The sequence below is a fragment of the Dendropsophus ebraccatus genome, chromosome 13 (assembly GCF_027789765.1).
Source record: "Dendropsophus ebraccatus isolate aDenEbr1 chromosome 13, aDenEbr1.pat, whole genome shotgun sequence".
In the NCBI taxonomy this organism is placed as follows: Eukaryota; Metazoa; Chordata; class Amphibia; order Anura; family Hylidae; genus Dendropsophus; species Dendropsophus ebraccatus.
The window spans coordinates 74,551,302-74,567,837 of NC_091466.1; the positions used below are offsets into that span (position 1 = coordinate 74,551,302).

Genomic DNA, 16,536 nt, shown 5'->3' on the forward strand with positions numbered 1-16,536 from the left:
GCTTTATATGTATTGGCCACCCTTAGCTTTTTATGTATTGGCCACCCTTAGCTTTATATGTATTGGCCACCCTTAGCTTTATATGTATTGGCCACCCTTAGCTTTATATGTATTGGCCACCCTTAGCTGTATATGTATTGGCCACCCTTATATGTATTGGCCACTCTTAGCTGTATATGTATTGGCCAGCCTTAGCTTTATATGTATTGGCCACCCTTATATGTATTGGCCACCCTTAGCTGTATATGTATTGGCCAGCCTTATATGTATTGGCCACCCTTAGCTTTATATGTATTGGCCACCCTTAGCTGTATATGTATTGGCCACCCTTATATGTATTGGCCACTCTTAGCTGTATATGTATTGGCCAGCCTTAGCTTTATATGTATTGGCCACCCTTATATGTATTGGCCACCCTTAGCTGTATATGTATTGGCCACCCTTAGCTGTATATGTATTGGCCACCCTTAGCTGTATATGTATTGGCCACCCTTAGCTGTATATGTATTGGCCACCCTTATATGTATTGGCCACCCTTAGCTGTATATGTATTAGCCACCCTTAGCTGTATATGTATTGGCCACCCTTATATGTTTTGGCCACCCTTAGCTGTATATGTATTAGCCACCCTTAGCTGTATATGTATTGGCCACCCTTAGCTGTATATGTATTAGCCACCCTTAGCTGTATATGTATTGGCCACCCTTAGCTGTATATGTATTGGCCACCCTTAGCGTTATCTGCATTGGCCACCCTTAGCTTTATATGTAGCCTCTGTACATTGGCGACAGTCACCAGATAGGACAAGAAACTAAAATGTGCGGCTGTGCGTGTGTTTTTTTGCCGCAATGTACATTCTACATGACCAGACCACGCAAAATCTAACATCCCTTTTAACTGGGAACCCAAGATTAGAAAAACATGTCGGCCTACCATGTTGGCTTGTCCTCAAGTTTGGTGGCATTTTTTGGCAGCTCCGTTGAATAGAACTAAATGGAGCTGAAGGAAAATACCACACACAACCTAAGGACTGGTGTGCCGCTGTTTTTGCAACAAAGTAGCTAAGTTTGCTTCTAATCCTGGAGAACCCCTTTAAGGGTTCAGCTGAGCCCCTATTAATAAAAAAGGATGGGGGGAACCACAGTTTTACCTCCAGCTCAGATTATTGTACAAGCCTTGATGTAAAGACGCCCATTTCCACAATGCAAATCACCGTGAAGACACACTGAACCAGCAGGGACGGCTGTCGCATTTAAGCTATGAAGACTTTAGTGAAAGAAAGTAACGCAGGGATCAGTACAAAGTGAAGCAATGCAGAGCCAGACTGGGACTAAAGAGCAGCCCTGAAACATCTCTTCCTCCAAGCTCTGCAAGTGCAGCCGCTTCTGCTAGGGGGCAAATGCCGCCCTACCCCAACCCACCCCTAAAATAGCACATCACCAGGAATCAGACAAGACTGGCCCTAGGAGGGGACAGGCCCATCTGGCATTTCCCAGGAATACCAGATAGCCAGTCCGGCCCTGTATTACCATAGTATGTAGCCATATTTGTATTACCCTGCTGCTGTGTATGCTGGGAATGTGATGGTTTTGTGCTTTTTTCCATTCTCGCACATTCCCCTTCTGTCTGCGTATCCAGAGTGTTACTAAGGGAAAGCTAGCATCTAGTGAAGCACCATAGGGTAATGTATAAAACATTTAGCATCTCGCCTTGCTCATGCTGTACGCCATCTGACGCCATTACATGAGGCTGCTAGAAATCACTCTGGTAACAAGCGGGTTTAGCGCTCGGCTATTACTCATTCTGCCTCCGGCTGCTGCCTTCTCCGACTAGAAGAGTCTATAGGAAATGGAATCAATTTACAATACTGATGGAAATTACTATTTCATATATTTCTAAATTTTATATCATTTCTTTTTTTTTTCCACATGTTTTTATTAACTTATTAGACAACAATGGATAGGGTAGAGGAGGGGGTGGGGGAACAGGTAAGGGGGAAAGGAAAGGAACTGGGTGGGGGGAGTGGCACAGGTTGCCAAAAATAATAGATACATCGACCAGTAACATACAGTAGTCATACAGAGCACATTCATGAGCCAGCAACAGTGCAATGTCAAACTTATAAACCAGTTTTGTACATTGTGCCAAGTTTGGGGAGTTGTAGTGAAGACGGCAGTTCGAGACAATGTGTCTTAAGTATAATTCTGCCACCCCCAGGGAGGCTAACAAGAAGTGTTACAAACTGTCAACCAAACAAAAACAGAGAACCAAGAAAATGCAGGCCAAGCAGTGTGGGAGCAGCAATAAGGGCGCGAGCCGCCCTCCAAGGCGTTGAGAACAGAGAGAGTAATGGATAACAGCAGTCGAGCACCAACCAGGTCTTATCAAACAGGGGGGCTGGACGAGAGTGATTGTTCCAAGTACCAAGTGGTATGTTGGAATGTGGTCCGTAATTTCTGTTGTATTCTGGTGGGCATAATTTGGATAAAGGAGTCCCAAAGTAGAAAAAAGGCTTTGACTTTAGACTCTTTGTGTAGGGCGGCTTCCACCCAATCCATTCTAAAAAGAAAAGTTAGCTTTTGTAGAAAAAGCCGCAGGGATGGGGGGGTCGGGGAGAGCCACTCTTGCAATATTGATTTCCTGGCAGCCGCGGATACCATGAAGAGAAGTTTTTTGGCTTCCCTTGAGCAGGGGTGGGCGGTGTAATCTATGTGACCGAAGATGGCCCATTCAGGAGTTAGGGGCACATGGTTTAGCAAATTAGCACATGCAAAGTCTCTAACTTGTTTCCAGAAGACCTGGATTTCCGAACAGTCCCAAAAACAGTGATAAAGGTCGGCAGTAGGGGCCTGACATCTGGGGCACGCGGACGACGGAATACGTCCCATTATGTAGTTTCGATGTGGAGATATATACGCCCTATGTGTAATTTTAACTGCCATATCCCAATAGGATGCAGCAGGAAGGATTTTTTTTTGCCCTGTACAATGTATCCACCAAATCCGAAGAGGTGAGGTGGGGCATGTGTTGCAGCCATTTGGAGAGGCCATGTGGAGAGGTAGAGTAGTCGAGATTGGGGCGTAAAAAGGTATAGTAGTGAGAGACAAGTTGTGAGGCGTTTTTGGTTTTTACCATGAGATTGACTGTGAGGTCCTCCTTGTCTTGTGGCTTTATTATGTGTAGTACGTTCCTTGCATAACTGGTAGCCTGCAAGAACGGAAAGAAGGCAGAAGAGGGAAGGGCAAATTTGGCTTGCGCCTCAGTGAAGGACAGAGTAGAAGTTAGTGCAGGAGAGAGTATGTCTAAAACTTTAGTTATGTTATGATGGGATTGCCAGGTGGAAAATATGTGTGCTGGTTTTCCGTCCTGGAAGTTGGGATTACCTAGGAAGGGGAGCAGCAAGGACGTGTGTACGGGTAGGTCAGAGAGCCTACGGACAGCCTGCCAGGCCTTTATGGGTGGGAAAAGCAGCGGATTGCGCCTGATGCTTTCGGGAAGTTGGTCAGGCGGAGCATGTAACACGTAGAGTAGCGAGTGTGGGGCCACGAAGTTACCTTCTATGTCGTGGGATGTATAACAGGAGAGGCCATGGGTCCAGTCTCTGACTATGCGCAAGAGAGCAGCTAGGTTGTAGTTTCTGAGATTAGGGAAGTTAAGGCCACCATTATATTTTGTTTGCTCTAGATATCGCATGGCTATTCTAGGAGGAGCATTGTTCCATATGAAACGTCTATATGTCGCTGTTATTAGCTTGATGTCAGACTGTTTGAGGTATAAAGAGAGGGATTGCATGATGTAGAGAAGCTTGGGGAAGGCGATCATTTTGATTAAGTTGGCTCTTCCCGAGAAGGATAAAGTAAAGGATTCCCAGGGTTGTAATAAAGTTTTGAGATGAGTGTGGTATTGTTTGATGTTAGTGGCATACAGGCTGTCGGGGTTTCTGGTGATGAGGACTCCTAGATATTTTATGTGGGAACGTGCCCACTTTATGTTGTGTTCTGTAGCCCAGGTTGGGGCCGAAGGGCCCTTTAGAATTAAAGCCTCGGACTTGTCCAGGTTTAAAGTAAAGCCAGAGATACTCCCATACTGGGTTATAAGCTGCAGGATGTGACCTAGCGTGTGTCTAGGGTTGCGAATAAACAACAATAAGTCATCTGCAAATGCCGATACTCTTATTTCCCTAGAGCCCACTTGAATACCCTGGTGGGAAGAGTTTGTGTGTAATAAACGAAGAAGGGGGTCTATGGAAAGGTTGAATAAAAGAGGGGACAGGGGACAGCCTTGACGGGTACCACGGTATAGTGAGATCTGTGTGGAGTTGAGTCCGTTTATTGTAAAGCATGTCTGGGCATCCATCTGGAGACAGCGCAGAAAGGAGAGAAAAACAGCTCCGCAGTTGCGATATCCAAGTGATATCTCTAAGAACTTCCAAGAGACCATGTCAAATGCCTTTTCGGCGTCAAGACTCAGAAGGAGAGTTTGTGGTGAGTCTCGGGATTGTGCTGCAACAGTTGCCGCCATCGCCAGACGGATGCCCTTTGCAGAGTGCCTATTGTGCATAAATCCTATTTGGGAGTCAGTCAAAAGTGAGGGGAGAATTAGTTGTAAACGGTTAGCTATGATTTTGGTTAGAATTTTATAATCCTGATTGAGCAACGAGATGGGCCGATAGGATTGTACGAGTTGAGGGTCTCTGTTTGGTTTAGGGATGAGGACCGTACGGGATTCGTGGAACTGGGGGACTTGCATGTTTTCTATATATATTGCGTTGTATAAGGAAAGAAGGGTAGGTTTAATATGCGGGAGTAAAATTTTGTAGTATTCTCCTGGCAGACCGTCCGGGCCGGGGGACTTCTGGGAAGGAAGGCTACTTATCACGGATGTTAATTCTAATTCGGTGATGGGAGTGGATAGTGCCTCACGTTGGTCTGGGGTCAGTTTAGGGGGGTCAACTTTGTGTAAAAAGGACCATGCTGCTTCGGAGTCGTGGGCTGACGCCGTGTATAATGTGGAATAGTAGTCAGTGAATGCCTTGTGGATGTCTCCAGGACTTGTTGCATATGTGCCTGCGCCTGAGGACCTTAGTTTGAGGATAGTATGTTTCGGTTTTTGGGGTTTAGTAAGGTTGGCCAGGAGTCTCCCTGCTTTATTCCCAAAGCGGTGGAATTTGTTTTTATAGGAGTCTATGGACCATTGAGCTTGGCCCAAGAGGTAGGCATCAAGGAGACGTCTAGTCTCTAAGTATCGTTCCTTTGACTCTGGTGTGTTAGTGAGGAGATGGGCGGTGTGGGCAGTGATCAGTTCTGTGTTCAGAATGTCAAATTTTTCTAATTGCTTCTTTTTCCTATGAGAGACATATGCTATGATCTGCCCTCGCAGGACAGGCTTAGAGGCCCTCCACAAGAGACTAGGGTCGTCCGCGTGCTCCAGATTGTCGTCCACATAGTTCGCCCACCCCTGCGTTAAAAAGGCCCTAAAATCATCGGAGTCTGAAAGATAAGAGGGGAAGCGCCAGTTTCTACTGGTGCGTGTAACTATGCCAAGGTCTAAGGTCAGCGTTATTGGTGCATGATCTGAGATTATGATAGGGTGTATCTTGGCATCCAGGACGAGGGGGAATAGAGGGGTAGAAACCAAAAAGTTGTCTATTCTGGAAAAGGAGTTATGAACGTGTGAAAAGAAGGTATATTCTTTGGAGGAGCCATTTTTCAGGCGCCATGGGTCACATAGAGAAGATTGGGTCAAGATGGAGAGTAATGTTTGGTTGGCCTGTGGTGGCTGGGTCATCTGTGATGATCTGTCCAGCTGGGGGTCTAAAGCGACATTAAAGTCTCCCCCCCACAGTAGAGGATGATGTTGTTTTGTGGCCAGTAGCTGTAGTATGTTGGAGTAAAAGGCTGCATTCTGAACATTTGGGGCATATGTGTTCAGGATAGAGTATCTAGTGTCGTGGATGGTGATATCCAAAAATATGTATCTGGCCTCTGGATCTATGATTTGTTCGTGAACCTTGTGGGAAAGATCTCTGTGTATGAGGATGGCCACCCCTCGGGATTTATTGGAGTGGGGGGCCGAGATACAAGTGCCTATCCATGGGGCTTTAAGGGTAGAGTTGTCTCCAGACTGCCAGTGGGTTTCCTGGAGTAGCACTAGTTGTGGTTTAAAGCGATGGAGATGTGTCAGGATTCTCTTACGTTTGACTGGGGAGTTAAGTCCCGCCACATTCCACGAGAGCAATTTCAGGGTGGGGGTGTGGGTGAATGTTGGTGCATTGGATGTTGGTGCTGTCATCCTATACCTGATCTGAAGAGATGGCTAGGTAAAAGATATAAATCAGTGGCTCCCCGACACCCGTCCCAGCGAGCAGGCATCACAGGAGCAAAAAGGGAGGAGGGCGACTCGCGCAGCCCACCGCACACTGCATGAGGAGAAATAGGAAAAAATAAGGTTATAAGCCTGCAAAGAACATAATTTGCATAACAATAAACAAAGAGCAACAAATGCACATACAGCAGTACATTCAACATTTCAAGAGGCAAAAAAAAGTAACAAGAAGAAAAGAGAAACGAGAAAACAAACAAAGAAAAAAGGAAAAACAATTTATCATCTTAGGATCAGCTATGGATGAGTGTCATTATTCATTCGGGATGAAGTGACGTTTGGCAGCCGCAGGGTCATCAAAGATGAGGGTTCGGCCTTCTGAAGTGACTCTCAGGCGGGCCGGGTATTGTAGTTGGAAGCGAATGCCATTGTCCACCAGATGTTTGCAGACTTCTGAAAAGGCTTTACGCTGCTGGGTGACCAAGGATGAAAAATCTTGAAAAATTAGAACCCGGCGTCCTCGGATGATGGGTGGGCCCTTTTGTTTGTAGGTACGTAGGATTCGTTCCTTGGTGAGATAGTGAAAAAATTTTGCAATGACCGGTCTTGGAGTATTGCGACGTTCAGCAGATTCTTTACCCAAGCGATGGGCTCTCTCGATGGGAGGCATCACATGTTCTGTTGGAAGGTCCATGGCCTCCATCAGGTCTTGTGCTAGGACCGTGAATAGTTCCTCCCCTTTAATTGACTCAGGGATGCCAATGAAGCGGAGGTTGTTTCTTCGATTCCTATTTTCCAGGTCCTCGAGGCGATCCAGGAGTTGTTTTGTCTGAGTTTGTTGGGTGGAAAGGGAGGTTTGGACAGAACCTATGTTATCCTCTGAGGCGCCGACTCTTGTTTCCAACTCTCCAATACGTTGGGTATTAGATGTGATTTGGGATAGCGCATTGTTAATCGAAGTGTGCAGGACTTCTAGACGTTTATCAAACAGTGGTAAAAGGAGCCTAGACACTGCCTGGGCGACTGCTGTAGCCTGCACAGGGTCAGCGCTGGTGAGGTCTTCCTCTTCAGGAGGCACAGAATTTGGAGGGGAAGAAGGCTGTGTAGTAGGCAACCTTTTGGAGGACATGGTGTCTGGAGAGGAGGATGGAGTTGCGACCTGGTGGGGTAACTTTACCTTCGGTTGTTTGGTTTTACTGTCTGCTTTGTGGGTGGGGGTTGAGGAGACGGTGGACTTTGTGGTGCGTCGAGATCGCCCTGCTGTCTGGGTGAGGAATTTGTCCATATCCGAACGAGGACGGAAAATAATCTTGTTGGCGCTGATCCTCGGGAGATGAGCTAGGCCATGTTACTGGGGTTGGAAAATCTCAAGTGTTGGTGAGAGCACAAACAGTCTTGTCCGTCTCGGACTTGGCCTCCGGTCAATAATGGGCTTCACTGCCTGTGAATAATAAAAAATGGCCACTGCTAGGTGTGCCGCACCGGAGGTCAATTAATCAGTGTATAAGGGCTAGATGATGGATTGAAAGTCACTGTCCTTTATGGAGCTCCGTCGTATGTTAAGGTATGGAAACACGAAGTGATTGGAACAGTGGGGATTCTGTATTGTACAAACTGGTTGTTGGCCACCAGTACGCCAGGGGAGGGGGCTTGTGAGCGTTTTAGACTGGACTTTCCTGCCGAGTGGTCAGCATCCTCTCATATAGCGATAGAAATTGAGGTCAGGGAGTATTTAAGTTCGTGGAAAAAGTACAACAGAGTGCTTAACAGGTGGTGCAGAGTTCCCAGACAATTAGTATTAAGCACAGTAGGTGTTGCAAAGCAATTAAAGATTTGGCCAGTAGATGATGCTGCGTGTTTAACAGGTAGTGCCGAGTTCCCAGACAATTAGTATTGAGCACAGTAGGTGTTGCAATGCAGTTAAAGATTTGGTCAGTAAACGGCGCTGTGTGCTTAAGTGGCAATGCAGGGTTCCCAGGCAATTAATATTGAGCACAGTAGGAGTTGCAATGCAGTTAGAGATTTGGCCAGTAGATGGTGCTGAGTGCTGAAGTGGCAATGCAGAGTTCCCAGGCAATTAGTATTGAGCACAGTAGGTGTTGCAATGCAGTTAAAGATTTGGTCAGTAAATGGCGCTGTGTGCTTAAGTGGCAATGCAGAGTTCCCAGGCAATTAGTATTGAGCACAGTAGATGTTGCAATGCAGTTAGAGATTTGGCCAGTAGATGGCGCTGAGGGCTTAAGTGGTAATGCAGAGTTCCCAGGCAATTAGTATTGAGCACAGTAGGTGTTGCAATGCAGTTAAAGATTTGGCCAGCAGGTGGCGCTGTGTGCTTAGTTGCAGCTACTGGAGGACCTTTGAATACAGGAAATGAATGCCGGCAAAGGGAGGACAGGAGGATATATGAGTGCGTTCCCGGCTGTTGTGTTCTGCATGTACCACTGAATAATAAAATCTTCCTGAGGGGTGGAAGCCTAGTGATCCCAGCTGCGGAGCTGCCGTGCGGGTGGCAGCTCCCTGGGTGATGAATCAAACCGGAGGGGGGAGGAGCCGTTACTGTCACCCTCCTGCGCTGTGTGGTGAGCAGGGAGGAGGAGGACCCCAAGATGGCGCCCGGCCACGTGGATCAGGGAGCTGAGGTATTAGGCAGCCCAGCGATGTTTTGGATCTGCTGCGTGTGTGGGAGCCGAGACCCCCGATGTAATTGCTTAGCTCCCAGTGGGGGAAGGGGTCTGGTGTGGGGGCCGCTCCGGAGCAACACTCCCCCCTTCCTGCTGGTGGGTTCGGCGGGAAGGTGGTGCGCCGATCAGTCTCCCCTGCTACCTTTTAGTGTCCCGGTCTCCCGGCAGCAAGCGGCGTCGGCCCCGGTCCGTCCCGGTGAGTCACGTGGGGCAGGAGTTGTGGGACTGTGGCTATCGAGCCCAGCGGCACGTCGCCTGCCGCCAGACGGGAGCCTCGCACTGCGTCCCCGGCGATGCCTCTTTCTCTTCAGGGCCCTGGGTGGGCAATTTCAGGCAGTGAGTGAGGGATTTTCGGGCAAAAATCTCAGCCTATAGTGCCTCTAAGGACGGAGCTCCTGCCCGTGCGTCCGCCTCGGTCCGTTGCTGGCCACGCCCCCAATCTGGCATATTCCTGTTAGTTTATCCAGTCTCGGCACAGCGCACTGCCAGAGATGTCTGGTTGTAAGACCAATTTTATATCATTTCTATTAACCAAATGCGAGTAATGCTTCTGCCGAGATACAAAACCAAAATACACTCAATATTACTAGCAATCCCCCAATACACTGATAGTCATATGATAGCCTCCCGTTACCTGCAGAATCTTCCTGACAACAGCATGCAGTGCTGCGGAGAACGGCCGAGTCAGCGACTAAGGAGAAACACCACCGTTGTCTGTTTCCACATCTCCCACAGTCATTCCTGGACGTGGATAAGCTCTGATGTTAAATGGGAACTTTAAGATTAAAAAAAGAAAATTCAAATCAACTGGTGTCAGAAAGTTGTAATTTACTTCTATAAAAAAAAAATCTCCAGTCTTCCAGTACTTATCAGCTGCTGCATGTCCTGCAGGAAGTGGTGTATTCTCTCCAGTTTGACACAGTGCTCTCTGCTGCCACATCTGTCCATGTCAGGAACTGTCCAGAGCAGCAGCAAATCCCCATAGAAAACCTCTCCTGCTCTGGACAGTTCCTGACATGGACAGAGGTGGCAGCATAGAGCACTGTGTAAGACTGGACTTCCTGTAGGGCATACAGCAGCTCATAAGTACTGGAAGACTGGAGATTAAAGTGATTAGATTACTCAGCATAGGGATAATACACACAGTGATGTCACAGCACAGGGATTATACACACAGTGATGTCACAGCACAGGGATAATACACACAGTGATGTCACAGTACAGGGGGGATAATACACAGTGATGTCATAGTACAGGGGGGGGAGGATAATACACACACAGTGATGTCACAGTACAGGGATAATACACACAGTGATGTCACAGTACAGGGATAATACACAGTGATGTCATAGTACAGGGGGGGGGAGGATAATACACACACAGTGATGTCACAGTACAGGGATAATACACACAGTGATGTCACAGTACAGGGATATTACACTCAGTGATGTCACAGTACAGGGATAATACACACAGTGATGTCACAGTACAGGGGGGATAATACACACAGTGATGTCACAGCACAGGGATAAGACATACAGTGATGTCACAGTAAAGGGGGGATAATACACAGTGATGTCACAGTACAGGGATAATACACACAGTGATGTCACAGTACAGGGATAATACACACAGTGATGTCACAGTACAGGGGGGATAATACACAGTGATGTCACAGTACAGGGATAATACACACAGTGATGTCACAGTACAGGGATAATACACAGTGATGTCACAGTACAGGGGGGATAATACACAGTGATGTCACAGTTCAGGGATAATACACAGTGATGTCACAGCACAGGGATACTACACACAGTGATGTCACAGTACAGGGGGGATAATACACACAGTGATGTCACAGTACAGGGATAATACACACAGTCATGTCACAGTACAGGGATAGTACACACAGTCATGTCACAGTACAGGAAGGATAATACACACAGTGATGTCACAGTACAGGAAGGATAATACACACAGTGATGTCACAGTACAGGGATAATACACACAGTGATGGTCTCAGTACAGGGATAATACACAGTGATGTCACAGTACAGGGATAATACACAGTGATGTCACAGTACAGGGATAATACACACAGTGATGTCACAGTACAGGGATAATACACACAGTGATGTCACAGTACAGGGGGGATAATACACAGTGATGTCACAGTACAGGGATAATACACACAGTGATGTCACAGTACAGGGATAATACACAGTGATGTCACAGTACAGGGATAATACACAGTGATGTCACAGTACAGGGGGGATAATACACAGTGATGTCACAGTTCAGGGATAATACACAGTGATGTCACAGTACAGGGGGGATAATACACACAGTGATGTCACAGTACAGGGATAATACACACAGTCATGTCACAGTACAGGGATAGTACACACAGTCATGTCACAGTACAGGGATAGTACACACAGTCATGTCACAGTACAGGAAGGATAATACACACAGTGATGTCACAGTACAGGGATAATACACACAGTGATGTCACAGTACAGGGATAACACATAGAAATGTCACAGTACAGGGATAATACACAGTGATGTCACAGTACAGGGGGATAATACACACAGTGATGTCACAGTACAGGGATAATACACACAGTGATGTCACAGTACAGGGATAATACACACAGTGATGTCACAGTACAGGCATAATACACAGTGATGTCACAGTACAGCGGGGATACTACACACAGTGATGTCACAGTACAGGGATAGTACACACAGTGATGTCACAGTACAGGGAAAATACACAGTGATGTCACAGTACAGGGATAATACACACACTGATGTCACAGTACAGGGATAATACACACAGTGATGTCACAGTACAGGGATAATACACAGTGATGTCACAGTACAGGGATAGTACACACAGTGATGTCACAGTACAGGGGGATAATACACAGTGATGTCACAGTACAGGGATAGTACACACAGTGATGTCACAGTACAGGGGGGATAATACACAGTGATGTCACAGTACAGGGAAAATACACAGTGATGTCATAGTACAGGGATAATACACACACTGATGTCACAGTACAGGGATAATACACACAGTGATGTCACAGTACAGGGATAATACACACAGTGATGTCACAGTACAGGGATAATACACAGTGATGTCACAGTACAGGGGGGATAATACACACAGTGATGTCACAGTACAGGGGGGATAATACACACAGTGATGTCACAGTACAGGGGGGATAATACACACAGTGATGTCACAGTACAGGGGGATAATACACAGTGATGTCACAGTACAGGGATAATACACAGTGATGTCACAGTACAGGGGGGATAATACACACAGTGATGTCACAGTACAGGGATAATACACACAGTAATGTCACAGTAAAGGGATAATACACAGTGATTTCACAGTACAGGGGGGATAATACACACAGTGATATCACAGTACAGGGGGAATAATACACACAGTGATGTCACAGTACAGGGGGGGATAATACACACAGCGATGTCACAGTACAGGGGGGATAATACACACTGTGATGTCACAGCACAGGGATAATACACACAGCGATGTCACAGTACAGGGAGGATAATACAAACAGTGATGTCACAGTACAGGGATAATACACACAGTGATGTCACAGCACAGGGATAATACACACAGTGATGTCACAGCACAGGGATAATACACACAGTGATGTCACAGTACAGCGGGGATAATACACACAGTGATGTCACAGTACAGGGATAATACACACAGTGATGTCACAGTACAGGGATAATACACAGTGATGTCACAGTACAGGGATAATACAGTGATGTCACAGTACAGCGTGGATACTACACACAGTGATGTCACAGCACAGCGTGGATAATACACAGTGATGTCACAGTACAGCGTGGATAATACACACAGTGATGTCACAGTAAAGGGGGATAATACACACAGTGATGTCATAGTACAGGGATAATATACACAGTGATGTCACAGTACAGGGATGATACACACAGTGATGTCACAGTACAGGGATAATACACAGTGATGTCACAGTACAGGGGGGATAATACACAGTGATGTCACAGTACAGGGATAATACACACAGTGATGTCACAGTACAGGGGGGATAATACACAGTGATGTCACAGTTCAGGGATAATACACAGTGATGTCACAGTACAGGGGGGATAATACACACAGTGATGTCACAGTACAGGGATAATACACACAGTCATGTCACAGTACAGGGATAGTACACACAGTCATGTCACAGTACAGGGATAGTACACACAGTCATGTCACAGTACAGGAAGGATAATACACACAGTGATGTCACAGTACAGGGATAATACACACAGTGATGTCACAGTACAGGGATAACACATAGAAATGTCACAGTACAGGGATAATACACAGTGATGTCACAGTACAGGGGGATAATACACACAGTGATGTCACAGTACAGGGATAATACACACAGTGATGTCACAGTACAGGGATAATACACACAGTGATGTCACAGTACAGGGATAATACACAGTGATGTCACAGTACAGCGGGGATACTACACACAGTGATGTCACAGTACAGGGATAGTACACACAGTGATGTCACAGTACAGGGAAAATACACAGTGATGTCACAGTACAGGGATAATACACACACTGATGTCACAGTACAGGGATAATACACACAGTGATGTCACAGTACAGGGATAATACACAGTGATGTCACAGTACAGGGATAGTACACACAGTGATGTCACAGTACAGGGGGATAATACACAGTGATGTCACAGTACAGGGATAGTACACACAGTGATGTCACAGTACAGGGGGGATAATACACAGTGATGTCACAGTACAGGGAAAATACACAGTGATGTCATAGTACAGGGATAATACACACACTGATGTCACAGTACAGGGATAATACACACAGTGATGTCACAGTACAGGGATAATACACACAGTGATGTCACAGTACAGGGATAATACACAGTGATGTCACAGTACAGGGGGGATAATACACACAGTGATGTCACAGTACAGGGGGGATAATACACACAGTGATGTCACAGTACAGGGGGGATAATACACACAGTGATGTCACAGTACAGGGGGGATAATACACAGTGATGTCACAGTACAGGGATAATACACAGTGATGTCACAGTACAGGGGGGATAATACACACAGTGATGTCACAGTACAGGGATAATACACACAGTAATGTCACAGTAAAGGGATAATACACAGTGATTTCACAGTACAGGGGGGATAATACACACAGTGATATCACAGTACAGGGGGAATAATACACACAGTGATGTCACAGTACAGGGGGGGATAATACACACAGCGATGTCACAGTACAGGGGGGATAATACACACTGTGATGTCACAGCACAGGGATTATACACACAGCGATGTCACAGTACAGGGAGGATAATACAAACAGTGATGTCACAGTACAGGGATAATACACACAGTGATGTCACAGCACAGGGATAATACACACAGTGATGTCACAGCACAGGGATAATACACACAGTGATGTCACAGTACAGCGGGGATAATACACACAGTGATGTCACAGTACAGGGATAATACACACAGTGATGTCACAGTACAGGGATAATACACAGTGATGTCACAGTACAGGGATAATACAGTGATGTCACAGTACAGCGTGGATACTACACACAGTGATGTCACAGCACAGCGTGGATAATACACAGTGATGTCACAGTACAGCGTGGATAATACACACAGTGATGTCACAGTAAAGGGGGATAATACACACAGTGATGTCATAGTACAGGGATAATATACACAGTGATGTCACAGTACAGGGATGATACACACAGTGATGTCACAGTACAGGGATAATACACAGTGATGTCACAGTACAGGGGGGATAATACACAGTGATGTCACAGTACAGGGATAATACACACAGTGATGTCACAGTACAGGGGGGATAATACACAGTGATGTCACAGTTCAGGGATAATACACAGTGATGTCACAGCACAGGGATGCTACACACAGTGATGTCCCAGTACAGGGATAGTACACACAGTGATGTCACAGTACAGGGGGGATAATACACAGTGATGTCACAGTACAGGGGGTTAATACACACAGTGATGTCACAGTACAGGGGGGATAATACACAGTGATGTTACAGTACAGGGGGATAATACACACAGTGATGTCACAGTACAGGCATAATACACACAGTGATGTCACAGTACAGGGATAATACACAGTGATGTCACAGTACAGGGGGGATAATACACACAGTGATGTCACAGTACAGGGGGGATAATACACACAGTGATGTCACAGTACAGGGATAATACACACAGTGATGTCACAGTACAGGGATAATACACACAGTGATGTCACAGTACAGGGGGGATAATACACACAGTGATGTCACAGTATAGGAATAATACACACAGCGATGTCACAGAACCGGGATATAATACACACAGTGATGTCACAGTACAGGGATAATACACACAGTGATGTCACAGCACAGGGATAATACACACAGTGATGTCACAGTACAGGGGGGATAATACACACAGTGATGTCACAGTACAGGGATAATACACAGTGATGTCACAGTACAGGGATAATACACACAGTGATGTCACAGTACAGGGATAATACACACAGTGATGTCACAGCACAGGGATAATACACACAGTGATGTCACAGTATAGGGATAATACACAGTGATGTCACAGTACAGGGATAATACACACAGTGATGTCACAGTATAGGGATAATACACAGTGATGTCCCAGTACAGGGATAGTACACACAGTGATGTCACAGTACAGGGGGGATAATACACAGTGATGTCACAGTACAGGGGGTTAATACACACAGTGATGTCACAGTACAGGGGGGATAATACACAGTGATGTTACAGTACAGGGGGATAATACACACAGTGATGTCACAGTATAGGGATAATACACACAGCGATGTCACAGAACCGGGATATAATACACACAGTGATGTCACAGTACAGGGATAATACACACAGTGATGTCACAGTACAGGGATAATACACACAGTGATGTCACAGCACAGGGATAATACACACAGTGATGTCACAGTACAGGGGGGATAATACACACAGTGATGTCACAGTACAGGGATAATACACAGTGATGTCACAGTACAGAGATAATACACACAGTGATGTCACAGCACAGGGATAATACACACAGTGATGTCACAGTATAGGGATAATACACAGTGATGTCACAGTACAGGGATAATACACACAGTGATGTCACAGTATAGGGATAATACACAGTGATGTCACAGTACAGGGATAATACACGCAGTGATGTCACAGTACAGGGATAAGCAATCAACAAGAGAAAATGGCTGAAAAAAACATACACTGCACCTCCTGATCAAATGAATAAATATCTATGAAATCTTTATTAATTCATCAATGAAAAAAGGGGACAAACATTTAAAAGAAAGTCCTGGTGACG

The 16,536-nt window shown here is 45.9% G+C and overlaps 1 protein-coding gene across 1 annotated transcript in view; it reads right to left on the reverse strand.

The window, feature by feature from the left end:
- The window catches only part of RPAP1 (RNA polymerase II associated protein 1), a 219,531-nt gene that overhangs the window by 201,595 nt on the left and 1,400 nt on the right, over nt 1–16,536 (reverse strand). Inside the window, exon 2 of the mRNA XM_069950966.1 lies at nt 9,637–9,777. The gene's annotated coding sequence lies outside the window, so the exon portion shown is untranslated. The remainder of the gene's footprint in view (nt 1–9,636; nt 9,778–16,536) is intronic.